Genomic DNA, 25,052 nt, shown 5'->3' on the forward strand with positions numbered 1-25,052 from the left:
ACACAAAGCCTTAGCTCAGAAGCTATCCAGCTCTCAGTACAATCCCTCTACTACTCATAGACAATCAAAGGCTTCTCACAAACTTTCTTCTCTACCTTCCAAGCTTCCTATTTCTATGCACATTTTTTCCTAGGTCCTCCAGCTACAACCTGTGTGATTCTCAACTCACACACAACACTGACCTCTAAAATAACTGCACAAATCTGAAGGAGATAAATCCTCATCATGGATGAGCTTCCTTTATAGGAAAAATATTCATCCAACTGATAGTACATTGTCCCTTCTCTGATCTCAACTAGGTCTCTGACATAACTAACATGCATCAGTTATCCATGAGTGAATACATAGTTATCTGAAAATAATAGTTTCCATATGCATGCAAGCATCAACAAACTATATCTCATTAATTTAACAACTTGTTAAATTAATCTAACTGAACTTGACTAAGTTAAACTAAGTCAACTGATCCTCTCAATATAGAACTCATCCTTAATTCCTCAATCAGTGGAGCAAATCAAGGACACATTCCCCAATTAGTGGAGAAATAATTGCATGTTCTCACAAAGACTTCAAGTTTTCTTTTCCTTAACTAATTAACTCATGGAGAATTAATTAATTAATATTCCAAACTGCTGGTATGATCAAGTTTGAATTTACTTCCTATAGATAGACCAGGGACTGCTATAAATAGGAAGGGACCCAAAAATGCTATTTTTAGAAGATGTTATTTTTAGCAGTTTCACCTCTCACCCAAGGTGGCCAAAATGCTCATTGGCCAAACTGCTATTTTTAGAAGTGCTATTTTTAGCAGTTCTATTTTTAGCACTTCCTAAATTTAGCATTTCTTGTTGCACACTTTTCAACAATTTACAAGTTCCCTCTTAATTTTTGATATGAGTTTACCTCTCTCCATTTTAATGAATGGATGTGATAATATACCTTTTATAAAACCAACATAGATCCATCTTAACTCCAGATCTACAAGGTGTCGAAAGGGATTAAATCTCTTAAGATGCAAACCTTTTTTTGAGTGCAAAACTCAAGGAATGATTTTCACTTTGACATATTTGATTCCTCTTTGCACTTGATATATCAAAAGTTAAGATGGATCTATGTTGGTTCTTAACAATACTATTTTTATTTTATATAAATTTTACATCTCTATTTATAACAATATTTTTATTTTTAATTATATTAAAACCCTTAGTTTTTTCTTTGACATGCTTATAATTTGTTTTTTAATGTAATATTCATAGCATTGATTACACACACATGTATAGGCCTTCTTTTTTGGGATATTTTGTGGAGAAAGAGGCTACTGACAAGTGGAGGAAGTAGTCATTGGGAAGTTGCGGAGCTGACAGCTGAGGAAAGATAGGAGACTAAAGGAAAACTGGTAGTTGTGGAAGAGTGGCAGGAAGAAGCAGGGACAACTGAGAAAGGAAAGAGTAGGAGAAGCTGAGGATGAAGACAACCGATCAATGGAAAAGGAACTAGAAGTTCTGGTTGGCGGAAGGAGATAAAAAGAAGAGAGCAGAGTGGAGAAGGGGTTGGTTTGTTATGATGTGTTCCTAGTGTTTCCATTCTTCTTGTGTTGCAGATCTATGAGAACAACTTCATGGTTACATTTTTATGAGTTTATATCTCATCTGTAGGAGTTCTAATGCTAAGGAAAATGTTAAGAGCCTTATGTAATGTTCTTATTTCGATAGTAATGAAGAAGATTGTTATGGGATTATAGTGTGTTAATTGTGTATTATTCTGGTTATTCAAAAAAATTATATATGCTCATGTTTAGGTAGTCTTTCTATTGTGGTATGAATAGACTATTTTGATATGGTTTCTTTGAATGTTAAGTTGTTGTCCCTTCATGTTCTCTATTGTTTGATATGGTTTCCCTGATATTGGATTCCAACCCTCCTCTAACTTAAGTTGCAATATGTCTCGGGTGAGACTCCTTATACATCCCGGGTAAGGTGAAAAATGTCGGTGTTGTGTTAGACTACAACGGAGCCTTGTTGGCTCCCTACGCTCGAACCCGGTGTCTTAACCCTGTTGCTATTTATGTGCCAAGAAATGGTTCTATTACCAGGACCTGAAATTCAAAAAGAGGGTTTGGAATTTGGCATCGAGGGTCTTTAAGAAAGAACTATGGAACTGGTGGGATGAGCACGTGGACTAGTTTGTTTCTTAGGAAGCTCAACTTCGCTACCGAACTGTTGCAAAACTAAAGGACGAAATTATGTATTCGGAACCAACGAGTGATCAGTACAAGATCTTTTGGTGCAAATTCTCAAAATAACTTTACAACTGGTTGCGAAGATTATAGGTGAAGGGGAGGTCCAGTGGACAAAAGTTGTCTCATCGCAACTGGAACAAAGCAGATCTCACTGCACTACAGCGTCTTGACACAAATCTGATGAGGGCAGTAGATTATTGGGTACATACCACACTGGAAGGGTACATTGTCAAGTTTGCGGTAGAAGTCCATCAGTCCTTTTCAAAGGCTGAAGTTGTGTTCCAAGCAGGGTTGGGAGGGAAGCTTCTAAAAGAAATAACCCTCTAGATCAAGGTCTTAATTGTTTATGCTACCATGCTACCGAGCGGGGAACTATGAGGCTTTTAGGAGGATGGACGCAGAAGATTCACAAAATTCCAGGGATCTAAGAGCACAAAGGAGAGCGTGGATAACAAAGAGATGGCAGGAAAGGTCCATGCAGATGATTAAAAGGAAACAAGAAGGATTTCACCAAGAAGGAGTGGTGTTGAGGAGTCCATAGGAAGAGGATAGGATAGAAGAAATCCTAATAGAGAGAATAGAGACATCCACAACCACTAGGGTTCATAAGGTGATAGGGACCCTCCCTCACTAAGGGAGAGGGAGAGGTTGGACAGAAAAGGTCATGTCGGCTCAGAGGAATTCCTAGAGGATGATATGTATTTTATTATACGAATACTATTTTCGTAAGATGATGTGTCCAAAAGAATGAATGATCCACCCCCCCGAGGCGTAGGTAGTGTCTCCCCCAACCTTCCCCTAGTACTCTATAACAATCATGGCAAATTTATTTCTAAGTTAATCAAAACGATAAGAGTCCATACTGTGAATGTTAATTATAAGGCTAGTAATAGTAATGGTGGAAATAGTAGTAGTAATATAGGTTTGCAAGGATCTCTACAAATAGGATCATAAGGATTTGTTCTTTTTAGCACGAACCCAGTCAAAGATGGCGGGATCATTCACAAGATATCCTAAGTTCTCTGGGAGGGGGAACAAAGATGTAGAACAACATTGGTATCTATGCGAGGCCATATGGAGAGCCTGCTAGATGCATGATAATGTGAAGCTAATCAAATTTTAGACCACTCTCCAGGAAAGGTCCTTAAGGTAGTCCATAAAATGGCCAGAGTTACACCAGAACCAAATGGTGATCAGCAAGGGAAGATAAAGCAAGGGTTGTCAGAGATGTGGAAGATAAAGCAGTGGGAACTAGAGACTACATGGGAACTAACGCAAAGATTTAAGGATGCAATCGGGAAACTAAGTTACATAATAGACCCAAATCATAGAAGTGATTGGTTTATCAAAGCACTATTACCTCTCACCCATACACCATTGACACAATAGAACATTGACATGCTGAAAGATGCTCTCAAGAAAACAAATCGAATAGAATCTATGGAAGGGTACCCACACAAATATCGAGGGGAGAAACATCGCATGATATGTCTTTCTTGGGTCTTCAACATCAAATTGCAAATCTAACAGAGAAGTGAAGGATCTGCAACCAGCCTGCCTAGAGTGACCGAACATGTGGTGCACAAATTTATTGGTGGAAGGTCATGTTGCCATGGAATGCCCAAGGTTGTGGGGCTAGAGGGACCACCAGGGCCCACGCTGTTGTGGGGAAAAGTATCCGATGCGGATGACACTAACCCTTTCTAAAGGTGACAGACTTTAGCAACAACTGAATGACAAAGTTTTCATGTTCATCTTTATAAAAGCGCAGAGAGAATAGAAAGAGGATCAACCAACCTGGTGTCTTGCGCTTAGTCGATCCTTGTCCTTCTCGCTTTGTATCCCGTTCCCAGCTCTTTACTCTCCAAGCCGATCCAGCTACACACAGAATCTGCACAACAAAAGGGAGCAAACTACGAGATACAAGCAATCATAATTGAAGCATGGATTAGGTTGCATCAAATATACATGTAAACACAAAAGCATCTATGTAAAACAAGTATATAGAAGAACATGCAAACTTTATTGATAGAAAGTAACAGGGTTCCAGAGGAAGTTACAACCAATGATGTTGGCCCCAATCCAGCAGCACCTCCTCGGCAGCAAGAACTCTCTTCTTCACCTCTAGTAAAACAATCACCCAATAATCCTGGCAGTATACCAACAGCACCTCCTTGCTTATACAAAATTCCAGCCTCTTTAGACCTCATAGAAGAGCTCTATATATAGGAGAGAAGAGGAAAGGATGAGTCAGCTTGAGACTGACATGAAGCTGCCTTGTGTCCTCTCCATCTTCAGTTAATCTTCAGTTCCTGTGTCCACTTGGAGATCCTTGCTTACACATGGTGATCAAGTACCTCTTACTCATCACAGGGCGAATCTCATGACCCAAGTGTCAGTTTGGAAGCTTCCTGGGCAATTGACACCTTGCAGGATGACTGTGCCACTTGGCCAATCTCGCCCAGCGCAGGTAGCCTTCATTGTTTTTGACTTCCAGCGCAGGTACAGAGTGGGACAGTTGCAATACAGCGCAGAAGCTCAGTTAAGCAGCTGACATGATCCAAAATAAGCCTGTTCTGAAGTGTTTTCAGGTGGAGAACTGATTGGAAGTGCTGTTGATTGATGACCTTGTTCTTTTAGGGGTAAGAACAACATGTTTAGGGACTGAGGATCCCTGTAATTATCGACATTTCCTGCTCCTTGACGCGAGGCACAAAAATGTCTATAACAGTTGCCCCCTAAAGTATGAGGCCGTTAATCGGGTGAAATGCTTTAGCTAGAGGGTCCGAAGTTCGTTCCAGTGCTGAGGAGAGTGCCCTGTAATACAATACAATACAATACATTATCTTTCTTTCATCATTATTCTCATGATCTAGCTGAGGCGGGTATTCCCATGCTCAGCTTTCTATAAATACATTTTGGTACATATGACAGACGATCGTCTGAAGACAGACTGATAATCTTCCGCTAAAATTATCATCCTTTGAGGAGGATGATCATCTGCTGCAATGATGTACATGGCAAATGCTTTTATATTTCCTGAATATATATCGCAGCCCGGATGGATGAAACTAGATCCGGGGTCTTCAAACTCGTTCGATCTTCACTCTAAGTACAAGTCGATCCATGTGAGAATTACGCTGAAGTCGAACATGGAAAGACATCGCTTGATTACCGGTCAATAATGAAAACCGTTAACAAGCGCGAGAGGAATCACCAATAATGACGATGACCCTCAAGGTACGGCAGTACAATTCACGTGGCGTGAATAAAGGACTTGGCGTCGAACGCCACGCAAAATCTTCTGGTCGAAGGTCATTGATGTATACCTGTCGCCGGAAGTGAGAAACTTGCCATTGAGGCATGCAAGCTTCAAAGTACTGATGGGGGTGTTCCTAGATCGACTTCTTGGATAATGAGCTGAAGTCGACAAGAAGTGATCCGTCAAAGGAGGGCCTTGATGAATCCCACATCAATGACACGGAACGGAGCTAATGATTTAGTGGAGGTGAAACAAAGTGTGACATATGATTCAGGGTGGCGATCATGAAATGGATGAAGGAAAATGTATGGTAGTGGATGGGACACGGTTGACACTTTCTGAATGACCCCTCTTGAACATATAACGACACTGATGTGATGGATCGGTAGCATTACCCCGAATGGATGGTGTGGCGAGGACCATGGTGATGAAACCGGTGAATGAGACAACCCAACCCGATGTGATACGGAAGAAAAGTGTCATGTTCAAGAGTGACTTGCTACCTCTAAACTTTGATGTTCTCCCAATTTTTCCCCAGTCATTTCTGACCAGTACCTCTTTATTTTTGTCAAGCTTGAGGAGGATAACATATGCTTGTTCTATAACCTGCCCTTCGGGCAAGCCCATCGCTAAGATTTAACGAGCCTAGCGATAGGGAAACTCGTTCTCGTCTAAAGACAAGTTTGTCGCTATTTAATCATTTTAACGAGTCTAACGACAAGGAAAACTCGGTCCTTTTCATTTTTAGAGAGTCTAAAAAGGTACAGAAAGTCAACTCCATAATTCCTTTTTCGTCAGCTAATCCCTGAAGTCCGAAAAAGTATAAAACAATACAGAAGGGATGGCTGTTCGGTATTTTTAACGAGCTGAACCAGGCAAGCGCTCGATCCTTTTGTGCAATAATCCCTCAAGTCCAAAAAGATTAAAATTTAGAGGAGGGATAGCGTTCCGGTCATTTTTAACGAGCTGGAAGGCCAAAACTCGGCAAACTTTTCATATTTTACGAGTCAGTGAAAAGAGCTGAAAGAAGACTCGTCTTTTGAGGAACGAGTGATAAACAGGGATAGCTACAGATTCCAGGTACAGGTTGGAATTTCCAATCACGGCAGTGTCACAAGGATGGCTAGGTGAAATCACTCTTCGCAGCTGTTTCTCAAAAAGAGGTAAACACACAAATGGAAGTGAATGATCGGCCAAATGAACGGTGGAGGTGGTGGATGAAAACACGATCAAGGTTCTTATGGCTAATGAATTTACGATCTCAAAAGGTTATTTACCGGTTCATTTTTTCCATGAGCTTGAACTCTGGGGGAAACATTTGCTCACACTTTTCTATTTTTTAACGAGCATAAATTCAGGCCTAAAACTGCTCGAATTTTGCGTTTATTTTTTAACGAGCATGAACTATATGTTAAAACTGCTCGATATACCAGTCATAAGAATGCCTCCTATAAGGACCAATTTTTTATAGAGCTTATGCCTTACTACAGCTATGCTCTTATTTTGGCAAATTTTACTTCTGCCCCACAGGCTTTCTTTCATGTAAGTTTGGAAACGGCTAATCTTAAAACCAGATAAATAACCGCCCCTAGCTTGCACTCCAGAAAGTTTGCATGCCCCCAGGTATAGGATAGAATTTCAAGGTTGCCCCTCCTCTCTCCTACTTCTGCTTTTCTTTGGGTGTTCACAGTTATTTGTCATCTTGCTAATCTAATGCTAACGATACTTGTCTTCTCGTTATTTTAAGGGGTCTTACGCAGTACTCAGACTTCCTGTCGGCCCACTTTTAACAAACAGCTATTGTGACAATAGAAGAACACTACTCAAAGATAAAACATTGGTATTATCGAGGGAGGCCTGCCTCTTTCTTATTATCCGAAGAGTGGTTCTATTCGCTGCCGCAAATCAATCTCTTTCTTCGGCGGTGTCTATCATTGGGTTGTCCAAAGATGGTTACCCTCTGTCACAACAATACGGTCTCCTTCTTAGTTTACTGCCCCTGCTTATCCTTCAAAACATATGTTTCGATGGGCGAGGCTTGAATTTAAAGATGGTGACTACTTGTTACAATAAGGGAATTCCTACTTGGGCATTGCCCACTTTTTTAGACAAAGGTGAATGATTCCCAAACACATAACTTTAACAAAAGATCATTATTCCAGAACAACCCCACTTCCTTCGGACGGGGTACGGACTAGTCATGTTCTCCTGCGGAAATTCTTCCTTATACCCGGAGTTTCTTCTGCCCGAAGCAGACCAGGGTGCATGCCCCCTGGGTCCTAGTCTTTCTTTCCGAATTACTCGCGCTCATCGGGAAGGAGGACTGGGGGCGGAGGCGAATCTTGAGTGAACAGACCATTTAGGATTGGTATTTGACTATTTGCGATGCGAGATCCCGGAAATGAAAGCTGGTCTACGAGCTTGACCACCCTTCCTTCGTGTGGAAAACACATTACTCTAAAGAGTGAGGAGACTATCGCTCCCATGCAATAAATATAGTCGCGTCCAAGGAGTAGGTTATAATCCAAGGGTCCTTGAACTACCAACACGTTCATCCTGACGGTCTTCCCCTTCAATGTAACAGGTACATCGGGGAGGATTCCTAATGGTCGACTGGTTCCTTTATCAAAACCTGAGAGATTTCTCAACTCAGGTAAAAGCGCTGGGGAACCCAGTGCTTTCCAAGCAATAGAGGAAAGGATACTCACAGACGCCCCTTCATCAATGATAGTACCAGCCATAACCATTTTATAGATCTGGACAATGATTCTAAATGGTGTACTGGCTGGTAACCGGGGTCTGCCTAGCTGATTTCAATCAAAGGATACAACCAGGTTGCTTGGTGGTGGGACCGAATATACGGCCGGATACGACTCAGATGATGTTCCTTCCTGCGATAAAGGAATGGGCGCATTGCCCGGATGCTCGTCGGAGTCGGTGCTGATAAAGAGAACCTGGATGGTGTCATCCTTGTTCTCATCAGTGAGGGTGTCACATGAAGACGACACTTCGGTGACGGTGTCATTTGAAGACGGGTCTTCAATGACGGAGTCATTGGACGATAGAACCTTTGAAGGAAGAACCGGGTCAACTGCCGTTTCGACCTTTAGACTTTCGTCTGGTCTAGATTCGGTAGGTTCACTCTCAATGACTGACACATCAGCTGACCACTTGAGTGGTTCAACTGGATTTTCAACTATCGAGGGATTAGGCGCGAGTTTTCGGTATCCAGGCGGAAGTTGCACCGGTGACACCGGGCGATCTTCCAAAACTCTCTTTGCCTCATCTAAGAATGGACATTTGTGGATGGCATGGTGACCTTCACACAATAGACAGGGTGATCTTGGTCCCCTTCTTCGTCCTTCACTCTCGCTAGTTGAGGGAATGCAATCAACTTGACAACCAGAGGTTGATGCTACCGGATTGTGCAACCTCGGGGACCAGTCCCTTAGTATCCGGGGAATACAAGGACAATCACGATGGAAATGGATCCCTTTGCAAATGACACATGGCGATTTAGGCCCGGTCGGTGCAGTGTGTGGGTTTTTGTCAGTTTTCTTCTGCTTGCCCCCAGTCGCCTTCGCCAGAGGCTCCTTCTGCTTCTTCCCTTTCTTCTTCTTTTCCTTCTTCTCCTTGGGAGGCTGACTTTTGCCGGCTCTACCCTGCGAAGATGAAGGATCAGAGGAAGTATCACAAGAGGTAGAAGGCTGGTGGGTAGTTCTAGATTGTTCTGACAGTTGATTCGACTGCTCAGGATTAGTGGCGATTTGGACAACATTAGTTGAAAAGAGCCAAACAGGAAGGCCGATTGTCAATCCTGGAAGTGACAATGTAGCCATATGAGGCGCACCAACATCTCCCCAAGAGGAGAAGGGATTTGGACTTCCGCCAAGGTTACTTCCTTGGTTGGTGGGCTCCATACTTTTCAACTGAAAGATCAACGTGGGAATAACAGGTGATTATGTTCCGCTTTAAAATAAGTTTTATTTACGACGCTTTTAGACACAAACTTGCTTTTTCATGTTTTAAGAGTCGAGAAAAAGCTAAAGATGACTCTAGTCGCCTTCGATGTATTAACGAGCCCGAAGTGACAAATGCTCGGTTGGACCTTTTCAGTTATAGAGTTTGAAAAGGGCCAAAAGAAACTGCTCTGGAGATCTAGGCAGAGGGTGTGCCAAACCTTTCGCGAAACCACAGAATACGTTTTACGGTACGGGTGGTCGATCTTCGTGAATGCTGTGTTCACTGCATCGCGATCAGTAGGGCGGCCGACACGGTTTCCTAAGGATAAAGGATAAAAGCCTATAGGGGTCTCCCAATATACGCGACGGTACGCGGGAGCTCAAATCCGTGTTAGTGCCACCGACTCTCAGGAGGAATCACCCACCTTCGTAGAGATCGACAGTCACTATGTTTAACGACGCCGGAACACGTCTCTACCTAGACCTCTAGATGTTTGCGTTAAATTCCAAAGCGTTGTTATGTAAATTGAGTTTATTTTAATGTTGATCTTCCTTAACAATTTGCCTTTCAGGTTCGCCACGAGATGTATATATACAACTTCCTATATGCAATCTAAGAATGAGAAGCAAAATCTTTTCAATCTTTCAACTTTGAAAACCTTAATCTACTTGAGGAAAGAGCAAGACACAACTTTTTCCACAGATCAAAGAACACACACTAAAATGCACATTTTCCTAAATCGTCAAGCATACAGTCAAATGCAAAATGCACAATGCATGTATTTCTTTTCGTTATCCTTAATGTTGATGCTTAACAAAAGGAAACTGTTGTATGATTTTTGAATCAACTTTCAAGTAAAAATAAACAAGCTTGTCCACAATCAAAAGAACACCTTATGAAAGACTTGTTTTAAATACAAGAAAAGTATAGATTCAAACCATAAAGTGAGAAGCAAACCAATCCAAAACAGCTATGAACAGCAATAACACTAACTCATAAGATCGTAATCTAAGAGGCCACAGCTACTAGGTTCGCTTTTCACAATGGGAAATTGTAACTGAAACAAGAAATACTGAAAGAACGTTTACAATTTCATCACACAACTGAGGCGGAATAATGTCAAGGAGATAAGGTCTACAGCAAATACAATAACCAGCAAACAATCAGCCAAAAACAAGTGCAAACAGGGCCAAGACACAAAGGAAGAGCTGAGCTAGACTAAGGCCAACTGGACCAGCGCAGGCACTGGTCTGCCAATCTCACTCTCAGCGCAGTTCCCGAAGGGAGCACCTACGCTGTAATGCAGACTGCCTGTGGACAGCCTGCACTGACTTGCGAGAGTTACGTCTGCTAAGAATTCCGGGTCATAAAAAGCTCAAAAATGTACTGTTTTGACTGAAATAAAATGCTATGGGTTAAGTACAGGCTAAGGGATGATCAAGAGGATAAAGATCTATCACAAAGAGTAAGGATTCATCTGTAGATTAGCTCTTTAAATCTTGAATTTGCTCAGCAAAGGAGCAAGAGTAGCAAAAACCCTCTACTTCGCTTTTGATAGAGTCAAAAGCTTTTCGATTCGGTACTCCTTTCTTCAAGAAATGAATAGCAAAATACTACAACAACAAGATACTAGGACCTCCCCAGCGGAGTCGCCAGTTTGTTGTGGGGAAAAGTATCCGATGCGGATGACACTAACCCTTTCTAAAGGTGACAGACTTTAGCAACAACTGAATGACAAAGTTTTCATGTTCATCTTTATAAAAGCACAGAGAGAATAGAAAGAGGATCAACCAACCTGGTGTCTTGTGCTTAGTCGATCCTTGTCCTTCTCGCTTTGTATCCCGTTCCCAGCTCTTTACTCTCCAAGCCGATCCAGCTACACACAGAATCTGCACAACAAAAGGGAGCAAACTACGAGATACAAGCAATCATAATTGAAGCATGGATTAGGTTGCATCAAATATACATGTAAACACAAAAGCATCTATGTAAAACAAGTATATAGAAGAACATGCAAACTTTATTGATAGAAAGTAACAGGGTTCCAGAGGAAGTTACAACCAATGATGTTGGCCCCAATCCAGCAGCACCTCCTCGGCAGCAAGAACTCTCTTCTTCACCTCTAGTAAAACAATCACCCAATAATCCTGGCAGTATACCAACAGCACCTCCTTGCTTATACAAAATTCCAGCCTCTTTAGACCTCATAGAAGAGCTCTATATATAGGAGAGAAGAGGAAAGGATGAGTCAGCTTGAGACTGACATGAAGCTGCCTTGTGTCCTCTCCATCTTCAGTTAATCTTCAGTTCCTGTGTCTACTTGGAGATCCTTGCTTACACATGGTGATCAAGTACCTCTTACTCATCACAGGGCGAATCTCATGACCCAAGTGTCAGTTTGGAAGCTTCCTGGGCAATTGACACCTTGCAGGATGACTGTGCCACTTGGCCAATCTCGCCCAGCGCAGGTAGCCTTCATTGTTTTTGACTTCCAGCGCAGGTACAGAGTGGGACAGTTGCAATACAGCGCAGAAGCTCAGTTAAGCAGCTGACATGATCCAAAATAAGCCTGTTCTGAAGTGTTTTCAGGTGGAGAACTGATTGGAAGTGCTGTTGATTGATGACCTTGTTCTTTTAGGGGTAAGAACAACATGTTTAGGGACTGAGGATCCCTGTAATTATCGACATTTCCTGCTCCTTGACGCGAGGCACAAAAATGTCTATAACACACGCCCATAGCAGGAGTCATGCAAGAGGGTTGTATCTTGGCCGCAACCAGGCAGAGTATTGTGAAGTATGCAGGGGGTATGGACACTCTCCTCGTCTGTGCCCGATATTACAAAAGTACTCTAATGTTCCAAATAACAATTATTGTGAGTTTTGTGCTTCCACAACTCACCACACTGATAAATATAGAGTGTTGGATGCGCTAGTAGATAGGTTAGACCACACAAACTTCCAAGTCAATGAGACTGCTCAAGGAGGGCGAGGAGGAGGAACAAGGCGTGAAAGGGTAGGAGGTAAAGGCCCAGTTTTCTGTTAAAACTAGGACCACAAAGGACATGTTGCGTAATATTTCCTGCTACCAAGGAGGCCTTGGTGCTCTCAGTGCAGGTTCAATGCACAGACAACGGAGGATTGTCCAGATCTAATTGAAATATGGGAGGAGCAGAACAGGTAGAGGGTAGCGAACTTGATTAATGTATAGCTAAGAGTAATGGAGGCAACCCCACTATCCAATGTTAATATAGTTACATGCGGAGGAAAAAATATTGGGGCTAATTGAGGAACCCTATACCAAATCTTGATCATCCGACTGGCCTCCCCAAGGCACTCCTATAGCCCCGAGCAACAGAATCCGTATTACAAGGAGGCAACAAAAGTTTTTGACCATATAGTTAAAGACACAAGACTACAAAAGGGGCAGACACAATCTCATAAAGATAAGAGACCAGAGCTTTCACAGTCCACAACTATCCGACCTATCGAGGAATGGTTTAGGTTTTTCCTGCAGATCGTAAATAATGACCACATGCTAGGGAAGTTGTGGAAAATTCTAAAGGCAACCATCCCGGAGGAGGAGTTTGAGGGAGGAGTTATCTGTGCTAACTTTACTGAAAGACACACTAGAAGAGTACAGAGGAACAAGAAGAGAAGAGGCAAAGAATTTAGGGTTGATGCTCAGATTGAAGGATTTCAGATCAGCGACACTATGCTAGATCATGGCTCTTATGTCAACATCCTACCAAGGAAAATGTTGGAAGAATTTGGGAAACCTCATTTGACACTCTCATTGATCCAGTTGTGGATGGCGAATCAATATTGTATACTTCCAATTGGGATAATGGAGGATGTCAAAGTGGATGTAGCAGGGGTAAAGACCCATGCAGATTTCAAAGTAATATATATGATGGGAGACAAGGATCCTTATCCAACACTGCTCGGTATAGATTGGGCCTTTAAAAATTATGCTATAATAGAATTGAAGAATGAACTAATGACTTTTGAGTTAGAAGGAGTAAGGATGATTCAACCTCTAGAACCGTATCAAGGATCCAGATTCATAGAACCAGCAAATGATAGAGAAGAGCCAGAAATGTTAGATCAACTCTACAGGCTAATAATAGGAAAGAGGGAGGACTATAAACCCAACAATTGAAGGATTTGTTAGCTGGAGAAATATTAATAGTTCATAGTTTGGCTCAGAAGCCGCATGGGATAATTGGCGGTAGAGAAAATATGAGATCAATACTAGATGTTGTGTTGCAATATGTCTATTCAATTGGATTGGCACAGAGGTAAGGGACTTCCCCATATTTAATGGTATTGACTCAGTAAATTCATTTCTCAACAAGATTGATGCAACAATTATTGAAGAGCATAAAACAATGTTATTAAACATTGCACTGCAAGCGACCCCAACATAATGGTAGGGAGTTCATTAAAACTACCTCTGGGATTGGGAGAATATCAAGAAATAAATGGAAGTAAGATTTAGTTAGGTAGGGGAGTATGCTCAAGAATTTAAAAAATACAAAGGGGACTCCGACCCTCGACAACAATTAAAACTTTGTAAGGATAAATGGAACTAGGAGGGGGTCTCAAAGGAGTTATGGGTACATGGGTTCATCAGTACCTTGGGAACCTTTCCAAAAGCCTGGTATATACAGGAAGAAATAACGAGGTAAACAAGAGATTGGGATAGCTTGGCTAATCAATTTGTCGGCAAGTTCTCTTTCTCAAACAACGACAGGAGACTGACTGAGGCATTGCATGCCGTCAAGTATATTTTGTTCACATTGGGTCAACTAATCGATAGGTGCATAGAGTAAAGTACCTTACAACATCTCTATGAGTTAGGATATCCCGAAGAAATGGCCTACAAAGTGGATAAAGAACCAGATGAAGATGATCCACAGGAGTTATGACATTTATCATTCCACGAAATTGAAGGGGAAAGAGGCATCAAGGATGGACCTATAACCTATGCACCACACTTTCTCCCAGTAAATTTGCGAAAGCATAAAATCGGGATGGATGACAAACCAAAGCTAGCATTGATTGGAGAATATTTGGATGAACAAACTACAAAAGATATTTTTGACCTCCCATTATGAGGGGTTATTTCCCTCGTCAGTTGCTGAGATAAAAGGAGTCAAGGGAGACCTAGGGGAGATTAAAATTGCATTAAAGCCTGATGAAAAGGTAGTAAAACATTGATCTTACAAACTGAACCTAAGAGTTAAAGAGAAGGTGAAGAAAGAGATAGAAAATATGCTAGAAGCAAGGCTTATTTTTCTTGTATATGAGGCATAGTGGGTAAGTCCGATTGGAATAAAAAACAAGAAAAATTCTATAGAAAATAAGGTTCTGTGTGGACTACCATAGTTTGAAAAATTCTTGTGTACATGACCTATTTCCCACACCATTCAGTGATGAGTTTCTTGATAGTGTAGCAGGGAACAAATCATACTTTTTTATACATGGATTTTCAGGCTATCACCAAGTCAGAATCATCGAGGAGGATAAGAAGAAAACTACCTTCACTACAAAATGGGGATCCTACGCCTATCACGTTATGCCTTTTGGTCTCAAAAATGCACTTGCATTGTTCTCAAGAATTATAATTACAACCTTTAGGGATTACACCACTAGCTATTAGAGGTTTACATGGATGACTAGATGGTGTATAGCTTGCTGAAGAAACATTCCAGTAGACAACTACAAATACAGTTGAAATTGAAAAAATGTATATTTGTAGTCCCTTTTGACACACTTTTGGGCCACATTGTGTGCAAAGAAGGAGTATGCGCAGATCTTACCAAGGTTGCAGCGATAGTGAATATGGAAGTTTAAAACAAGTCAGATCGACTTTGGGGCATACTAGATACTATAGAAGATTTATCTGCAACTATGCCTCCATCACTGCACCAAAGGAGAAACTACTGAGGAAGGCTGAATGATTTACATGGACATAGGAATGTCAAGTGACACCCAACATACTAAAGGAGAAGATGGTAAGTGCACCACTTTTGGTCTACCCTGACTGGAATAAACAGTTCCATGTCCACATAAATGCATTTGGTATTGCTCCCTGGGCTTTTTTGGCTTAGCCGGACGAAGGGAGCCTCAAGCACCCAATCTAATTTTCCAGTAGGAAGTTGTCCACAACAGAAAATAATTATACCATGATGGAGAGGGAGGCACTTGTGATGGTGTATTCACTCATAAAATTCAAACACTACTTTCTTAGGGTCTCACTCAATCTTTTTTACTGACCATTCCTCTTTGAAATACCTGGTGAACAAGCATGTGCTGAAGGGAACAAATTGCAGATGGTTGTTTCTATTTTAGTAATTTACTTTCGAGGTAATAATTAAACCTGACCAACTGAATATAGGACCTAGACACCTCTCACAACTAGAATTGGGAGAAATTCGGGGATCACTAGACGATCAACTACCAGATGCTAACTCGTTCCATATTGAAGCAGTACCATATTACCTAGAAGACATTGCAACCTTCTTAGCTATAGAAAAATTTCTAGAAGAGTACCCAAACACACAAAGGAGACACATGGTTTTTCAAGCAGCCGATTACCAATTAATCACAAGTCAACTGTATAAATTAGGCCTTGATTACGTGTTATGCCAATGTGTCCTCCACCATGAGTGACACGATGTGCTAAGGGAATGCCATTCTAGAGTTACGAGTGGCCACGTTGGGGGAAAAGCTATAGCATGAAAAGTGTTGCAGGCAAGATTATGGTGGCTAACCATTTTCAAGGATGTGAAAGGATACGATCGAGGATATAATGTGTGCCAAAGAATTGGAAGGTCATCACATCGAGATGAAATCCCATTGAAACTGGTACGTGCCCTATATATATGTGAGAAATGGGTGGTTGATTTCATAGGGCCAATAAATCTGCCAACACATCACTCTCATGCTAGGTATATAATCACCACAATGGAATACCTCACCAATTGGGCCGAAGTAGAAGTTGTAAAGGACTATACAATGAATACCGCCACTAGATTCATATTTGGGAACATCATATCCAGATTCAGGTACCCCAGGAGTCTGACCAATGATCAAGGGAAACACTTCACAAACAAGAGAGTTGCTTCCCTACTTAAAAATTTCATGACACAATACTAGCCACAGGCCAATGGTATTGTAGAAACCTTCAACAAGATATTAGAAAATGGTTTGCATATGATATGCTCAGACAATCGAGATGATTGGGACGAGAGGGTGTTATCGACCCTATGGGCATACCACACAACGATCAAGTGACTATGCAAGCATACACCATTCCAACTTGTGTATGGATGAGAACCCGTGGTGCCGACTGAGTTCTCTATCCCAAGAATTTTCATCACCCAAGAAACTAAGATGATAGAGGAGGAATCATTCCATAAGTGATTAGATGAACTCTCGGGATGAGGTAAGATTTATGGCAGATTTCCATAAAATAGTTGAGAATCAAAAGTAGAAGGATTGGCATGACTGACATATCAAGAGGAAGTCCTTCATAGTCAGGGGGCATGTTCTATTATACCACAGTAACTTCTTGAATTTTCCTAGAAAGCTACAGATGCACTGGTTAGGACCATTCACTGTTGCAGTTATTAGGGAGTCTGGAGTTGTTAATCTCATGTAACTGAACGGGGTATTGTTACCAGGTTGGGTGAATAGTGCATGCCTGAAACCCTTCCACACATCAACTAATGTTACCTAGAATTGATTCGATCTCCGCAAGGGGATCATAGGTAGGAGTAGGAAGAGTCAGTAGGAGTTTATAGTTGTGTCGTTGTTTGTTGCGTCAATCATTTCTTCCTTTCATCTTTTCTTTTCCTCTAATAAGTCTATCTTTGAAGTTTCCAAATAAGGCTCTGTGGTCAGTCTCAGTTGCGGTTGTTATTCCACCACACCACAACTATTTGTGGTTGGGGGTGGGGAAGTCACACGTGTTAAGAGCCCTTTCTGTAATAATTAGACAATAATTCTGGGGTTAGCCCAGATTCTCGTAAAATATTTCCCATTACAGAAATAATTAATTCCTAAACATCTGTCATTATGATAAAAAAATTACCCATCAACTCCACCTTTCCTTTTTTAGAATTGCGTCATCCAATTCAAGTCTAGCTTAGCTGACGGGCAGATTAACACATTTGAGTCCGCATAGGGAACTTTTTCATAGAAATTAGTTAGGGGGTCTCATCAGAAACATCGTGTCAAGCTGGTCTACTTAATTTTCATTGCAATGTCAAATTTCTCAGAGTCTAAAGCCAAGGTGGTAGATTCGCTCCAATTGCAATCTGGTTACAAGTGTTTTCGTTCAAGGATTAGCTATAAGGCCACGGTGATTCTATTTTATCAATGCTACTCCAGCATGACGAAGGAAATTCTCTTTGTTCTTGACTTTGGGTTGGATGAAATAATTTCAGTATCTGAGCCTCTCTATGGAAAGTATGAAAAAGCAACGCTAGTCGATAATGATATGTCAGAATCGTTCCAATTCCCAGCCATGAAGTGCAAGGTCGACATAGATTTGGTCAAAAAATAAGATGGAATGCTAAAAATCAAGGTGAAGACTGACTTTAGAGGGATCCAATGGTCCATCCTACTAAATTTGAGGAGTTTTCCTATGTTTAGAACAACTCTAGTAGTGATTCAATGCACCGAGTTGTTGATCAACAAAATGCACAATGGGTCACTCTAGCTCGAAAAGGAGTATCCAATTCATTTGGTTGACATTCAGAGGCTTAGCAGGAGATGTAGTTTCAACCACGTTCCAAACAAATTCCAAGAGAGTGAAAAAGGAGGGTGACACAAACTACTACACCAAGTATGCTACCAAGATAGGAGGAAAGGGAGCACGCATAGACCTGATAAAATCCCAACAATTAAGGTCACCTACCACCTTATTATAGGGAAGATGACATGTCACATTTCCAAGAACGAGTGCACGCTGGATATGATTTCAGTCACAGAGCATTTTGCATCAGCCTCCCAGCTGAACTAGTGTGCTTTCCTCCTTCAGTAATTGTTTGAAGGATGTGAAGATGTCTACAAGTGGATCACCAATTTCATTTATAGTTATCTTGTCCTTGCCTTGGAAATGTGGAAGTGGTGCCCACCAGAGGGCCAAGATTTAACTTTAATCACAGAAGACCATCCCTTGGCCCTCCAATATGTACCTTGGAGAACTTTAGGAGACCCGAGCAATAAAGAGATAAACGAGGCTTCTTTTAGTGACTGGTATATAAAGATGATGGAAGTAATTAGAGCTGCAGAATGAATCCCCAAGTCACTACTTTACAATTATTCATTAGCCATTTGGTTCAGGGCTACTCATGGGAACACATTTGTGAGGTTGCACTGTGTTCACCCTCATACCTTCCATATGTGGGCTTAGAAATTTGTGTTATCATCCAAAGCCTTCCATGCAGAGGTCAGGTCGTGGCCAAGGGTCACAAAGGAAATTAGAGAAGGAAGGTGCCTATATTTCTTTGATGGTATGGTGTCACCACCATTACCAGGAGAAATAATTGTAGAGTCAAGGAAGTGGATGGCTGGATAGGAGCTACAGCTAGTCATATCACAACTGAAGAAGCACATGAGCTCCTTAAAGGAGACCATCGCAAATATCAACATATCATCAAGTTCGGTTTCCAAATATGCTGAATCTCAAGATTTAATACAACAAAACCCTCTAGTTACTGCACCTCTTCTTGTTATAATGCCAGTTGTAGGGCCTCATTCGCAATCTAAACCCACCATCCCCAAACCTCGTAAAACAAAATTCACCAAGCCTCCAAGCGGGGCAAGAAGCAGAAATCAACCCCTATAGATCACATTGTCAACCTCACCCTTGAAGAGCCCCAATCAAACACTTCCTTGCCCATCGTCGAAGAGATTCTGCCTTCCACATCAATTGCGTCACCTAGATTGTGCAACCCATCCCCATATACTTCATCTACATCCACCACCCTCTCTGACACAATACCCTCTGGGACACTATTGGGAACAAATATAGACATGGAAGTCGACTCAGTTATTCAGTTTACCACGATAGTCCCCAATGGAGGAGTCGTCACCACCTCCATGATGCCATTATTACTAGAGTTGGGTCCACTATTGAATATAGGGCCCATCATTTCACAATCACTCGTTACCACAGTCGAGCCCATCACACTCCCATTTCATTTATTTACCCATGTTGCATCACTACCCATTTCCGTTTAGACAACTCCTCCATTTGCAAAACCGTCCCAGCAAGCCACCTCACCTCATAGACACTGAGATAAGTCCATCGCTAGTGGGAAGCCCCTGTAGATTCGATTCCCTAATCCATCAACCATGCATCATAATGATCTTCAAAGTTGGTCCTTAGCCCAACTGTTCAATTTTATTCAACAAGCTGCACAAAGGGTCACAAAGATGCATAATGACATAACTACCAACCATGAGTAGTAGCGGCAACAAATTGTTTCACTCACAACTGAAAGAGACCAACTCCACTGGGACAAGAAAAAAATCTAAGAGCAGGTCGAGTAGTCACCTCATGATTCTAGGCAATATGGCCAACAATTTATGATGTTGTAACCAATGTTATGGAATATTTCTGAGCTTGCACACTAGTTGAATGTTGTGACCATATCCATATTGCGTGTAATGGGTTAATCATGACGAACTGAGAGCTTAGGAAAACCCTTGCTACTATGAGGAGTGCATTTACAGACCCTGCCATGACATATGCCAATGAGATTGAGCAAAGAGTTACTGTTGCGGCTGCTCTCAAGGACTATATTTTCAAGGAAATGAACGATGCATACACCCTATTACAACAGATTCATGACTGGCCAAGAAGCCTGACAAAGAATAATCAACCAGTCTACCCACTCTGATAATGACTTAATCAACTCCTCACTGCTATCAATAACAAAAAGGAGAATGAGAAAAGGAACCAGTGCCAAGTATAAGTCACCACTCTGGAAGGTCGCATCTAATAGATCGAAGATGAGTTGGCCAGGAAAAAATAGATACTCTGTGATCTTGGACCCCTAGTTCAAGTACACGTAGACATACTACAGGAGCTAAGTGAGGACATGGAGTCACATTGGGCTTCCTTACTAGCGACATGACAATCTCAACCAACTTCCACCACAACGACTGAATTCCTCGCACAAGAAACTATGATCAAAGAGACCTGGAAAACGACCGCCAATAACTACAATCAATTCCACTAGGTGACTATTGCGGCTTTGCCTGAATTGGGGCCTTCGTTTAGAGAAGCCAACCAAGAAGAAGCAACAACAACACCAAAAGAAGCACCAAAAACAACATTAGTAGAAGCCGACCAAGAATAAGCAGCAACAACACCAACATAAGCACCCACAGTAGCACCAAAAAAAGCGTCAACAATACTGATGACACCAAAGGAAGATTGATTCTAGGACAAGTCAATGAAATATGGTCGGGGCCTATTGGGGCCTTAGTTTTTAGGATATTTTCATAGAAAGAGGCTACTGATAAGTGGCTAAAGTAGTTGTTGGGAAGTTGCGGAGCTGAAAGTCAAGGAGATATAGGATATTGAAGGAAGACTAGTAGTTGCAAAAGAGTGGCGGGAAGAAGTAGGGACAACCAAGTGAGGAAAGAACAGGAGCAGCCGAGGATGAAGATAGATGAGCATGGGAGAAGGAGCTATAATTTTGGGTTGGAGGAAGGATATAAAAATCAGAGAGGAGAGCGGAGAAGGGGTTGGTTGGCTATGATGTGTTCCTAGTGTTTCCATTCTTCCATCTGTAGGAGTTCTAATGCTGAGGAACAAGCTGAGAGCCGTATGTAATGTGATTATTTTGATAGTAATGAAAAAGGTTGTTATGGTATTAGAGTGTGTTCATTGTGTATTATTCTGGTTATTCAAAATTTTTATATATGTGTTTGTTTAGGTAGTCTTTTTGTTGTGGTATGAATAGACTACTGTGATCTAATTTCTTTGAATGTCAAATTACTATCCCTTGCTCTCTATCATCTGATATGGTTTCCCTGATATCAAATTCCAACCCACCTCTAACTTAGGTTGTCGCATGCCTCGGGTGAGATTACTTACCCATCTCAGGTAAGGTGAAAATGTCGGCATCGTGCTAGACTACAATGGATCCTTGTTGGCCCCTTGTGCCTGAACTGGAGGTCTTAACCCTGTTTCTATTTCTGTGCCAAGATTGGTAGTTATGGAAGAGTTGTGAGAAGAAGCAGGGACAACCGAGCGAGGAAAGAGTAGGAGTAGCTGAGGATGAAGACAACTGAGCAGGGGAAAAGGAACTGATAGTTCGTGTTAGCAAAAGGAGATAAAAAGTAAAGAGGAGATCAGAGAAGGGGTTGGTTGGTTATGTTGTATTCCTAGTGTTTCTGTTCTTCATGTGTTGCAGAGCTATGAGAACAATTTCGTGGTTATATTTGCATGAGTTTATATCCCATCTATAGGAGTTCTAATGCTGAGGAATAGGCCGAGAGCCTTATGTAATGTGCTTATTTTGATATTAATGAAGAAGACCATTATGGGATTATAGTGTGTTCATTGTGTATTATTCTAGTCAACAGAACCATTTGTTGGCACAATAATAGCAATAGGGTTAAGACCCCATGTTCAGGCATAGGGGGCCAATAAGGCTTCATTGTAGTCTAGCACAACTCCAACATTTTTACCTTACCTGAGATGGGTAAGGAGTCTCACCTGAGGCATGCCGCAACCTAAGTTAGAGGAGTGTTGGAATCCGATATCAGGGAAACCATATCAAACGATAGAGAGCAAGGGACAACAACTTAACATTCAAAGAAACCAGATCTGAACAATCTATTCATGCCACAATAGAAAGACTACCTAAATAGGCGCATATATAAATTTTTTGAATAACCAGAATAATACACAATGAACACACTATAATCCCATAACAGTCTTCTTAATTACTATTAAAATAAGCACATTACGTAAGTCTCTTGGCTTGTTCATCAACATTATAACTCCTACAGATGGGATATAAACTCATACAAATATAACCATGAAGTTGTTCTCATAGCCCCGCAACACAGGAAGAATGGAAACACTAGGAACACATCATAAACAACCAACCCCTTATCCACTTTGCTCTCTACTTTTTATCTCCTTCCGCCAACTCAAACTACCAGTTCCTTTCCCCTCCTCGACTATCTTCATCCTTCGTTGTTTGTGCTCTTTCCTCACTCGGTGGTCCCTACTTCTTCCCACCACTCTTCCACAACTGCCACTCTTCCTTCAATCTCTTATCTTTCCTCGGTTGTCAGCTCCACAACTTCCCAACGTACGCTTGCACCACTTGTCAATAACCTCTTCCTTCACAAAATTTCCCAAAAACAAAGGCACCAACAATATATCTTATAAAAATAGTTTATTATGAGTATTAAGTTTCTATATGTTTATTAATTTAATTTAATTATGAATTTCTAAAATATCATAGTTAAAAATATCAATCATTGTTTTAATTTATATCATAAAATGGATCTAAATTTATAGCTATTATTTATATTTTATATATATTTCACATTTCTACATAAAAATATATATGTTTATTACTTACATTTAAACATTAAGTTAAGAAATATCATGGTGTTGATGGTGTTGGACCCGCCAACATGTAAGGGGATCTCCCCGTAAAAAGTCCCAATTAGACCTCAGACTGTTTGGTGTAGGAGTCCTAGCAATGGGTCATATGGTAATGCCTTGACCGCGATTTCACACAGAGGAAAGTAAGATAACTCTTTTGGTAGCAAAGGTGTGACAGCTGCAGTGAGTCAAGGAAGGTGCATGATAGGTTCTAACATATGTGGGTTGGAGATGAGTGCGCCCCTTGGCAACCTGTAAGAGTACTTGGATGGGAAGGGAACACACGAGCGAAGATACATCACATGCTGCAAAGCAAGTTAGCTGGCAATCCAAAGTGATGGTTAAACCAACAACACATTTCATAAATATTCATACATACTCATACATAATAGTCCATACATGCATGCGTAAGAAAGAAAATACATATGTCTTTTAGAGTAAACAAGATAGCTAGAATAAATACAACATATGCATGAAACGCGCTCGCTCTTATTATACAAAGAAGTGTAATTTCTAGTCATACAATACATCCATGTCCAACCACTCGCTCCAATAGTGGAACGTTATAGCCACATTCGCCTGCTCCTCCAAAGATATGTGCTAGCTCCGTGTAGTGGAGAAGCCAAGGCGCGTTACAATACTATCCAAGCTCTCTCCAAGATAGTCTTATCGGAAGCTTGGCTGACCAAAAGCCTCTATAATGAGTTATGAGGGACTATTTATAGAAAAGGGTGGGGTGACCCTTGACCTTCCCCTTTGTGATAGTTCAACTACCCTCATGACTCTTCATCTACTCTATGACTGTTACATCCAACTATCGACTCTTGAATTACACTTGACAAGACATACATTACAATGCACATGTACTCATGTGAGACAACATGGCTTGAGAAAACCAAGCAAGACATCAATGACACTCGATCCATTGTGATGAGACCAACTCTTTGACATGCTTGTGATGGTGAAGGTGGTGAGCTAATGCCAAGCTTGGTCGTCCATGATGGTGTGCATGCACTCCATTGTGACCTCTTGCTGAAGCGAACTCTTGCCTTTGTTGCATCTGGGTGCATTGGTATGGTTCTTCTATCTGACTCGTCTGCTAGCATGTACATGGTCTTTGGGTACAGATGAACAGGAAACACACTGATGCATAATGTCTGTGTTGATCTTTCAGTGTGTGCTGGGGGTCACGCGCATCAACTCTCAACTACATGTTCAACACCAGTCGGACTTGATTCTTGTCTTTGCCTTCGTGAGTGCGTTGAATGGGTTGGATCACATGCGTGCGCACAAAGACATGCATGCTACTGAATCCCTTGCATGCGGTCAACAACACTGCTCACCATGTCTTCTTTGTGCTAGCTGCTCGGATAGATCTATAACTTGTACAACCGTAGTTTCATTTGTGAGTGCATGTTGTGCCCCCTGTTGTTCCTGTTACTGCTGCAACTCATTCGTTTTTCTGTGCAGCTTCATGTTCTTCCTTGAGTTTCTTCTTCAGGACATGCAACTCCTTATTTGTTCCATTCTCTGTCTTCGTGTGATCTTCATGTCACGCTGTCACCTCATAGCCTGAGTATCCAAAGTTTGTTTCATCATTAGTGGGTCTTCTTGTGCTCGCAACTTTGTTCTGCCTTTGTGTTGTCAACAACCTTCCTCTTGCATTTGTTGCATTTGGTATGCTACCTTCAGCTATTGTTCATGATGTTTCTCGCTATGATGTTGCTGCTATTATATCTTTATTTCCTTGTCTACAACCAACCTGATGTCTCTGTGGGTAGGCAAGTTCATAGACACTTGATCGACTGCATCCCCAAGTGTGTTTTGAACAGTGTCTTCGTCTTCGCTCTCCTAGAAACCATTGTACCTATACTGTTGAAAGGCAAATAAACACCTGCAATACCTAGAGACATGGAAACACTCATGGCAAGCAATCT

This window comes from Pinus tabuliformis, chromosome 6, assembly GCF_031772625.1.
Source record: "Pinus tabuliformis cultivar Carrire ecotype Pingquan chromosome 6, CPIR1, whole genome shotgun sequence".
Taxonomy (NCBI): domain Eukaryota; kingdom Viridiplantae; phylum Streptophyta; class Pinopsida; order Pinales; family Pinaceae; genus Pinus; species Pinus tabuliformis.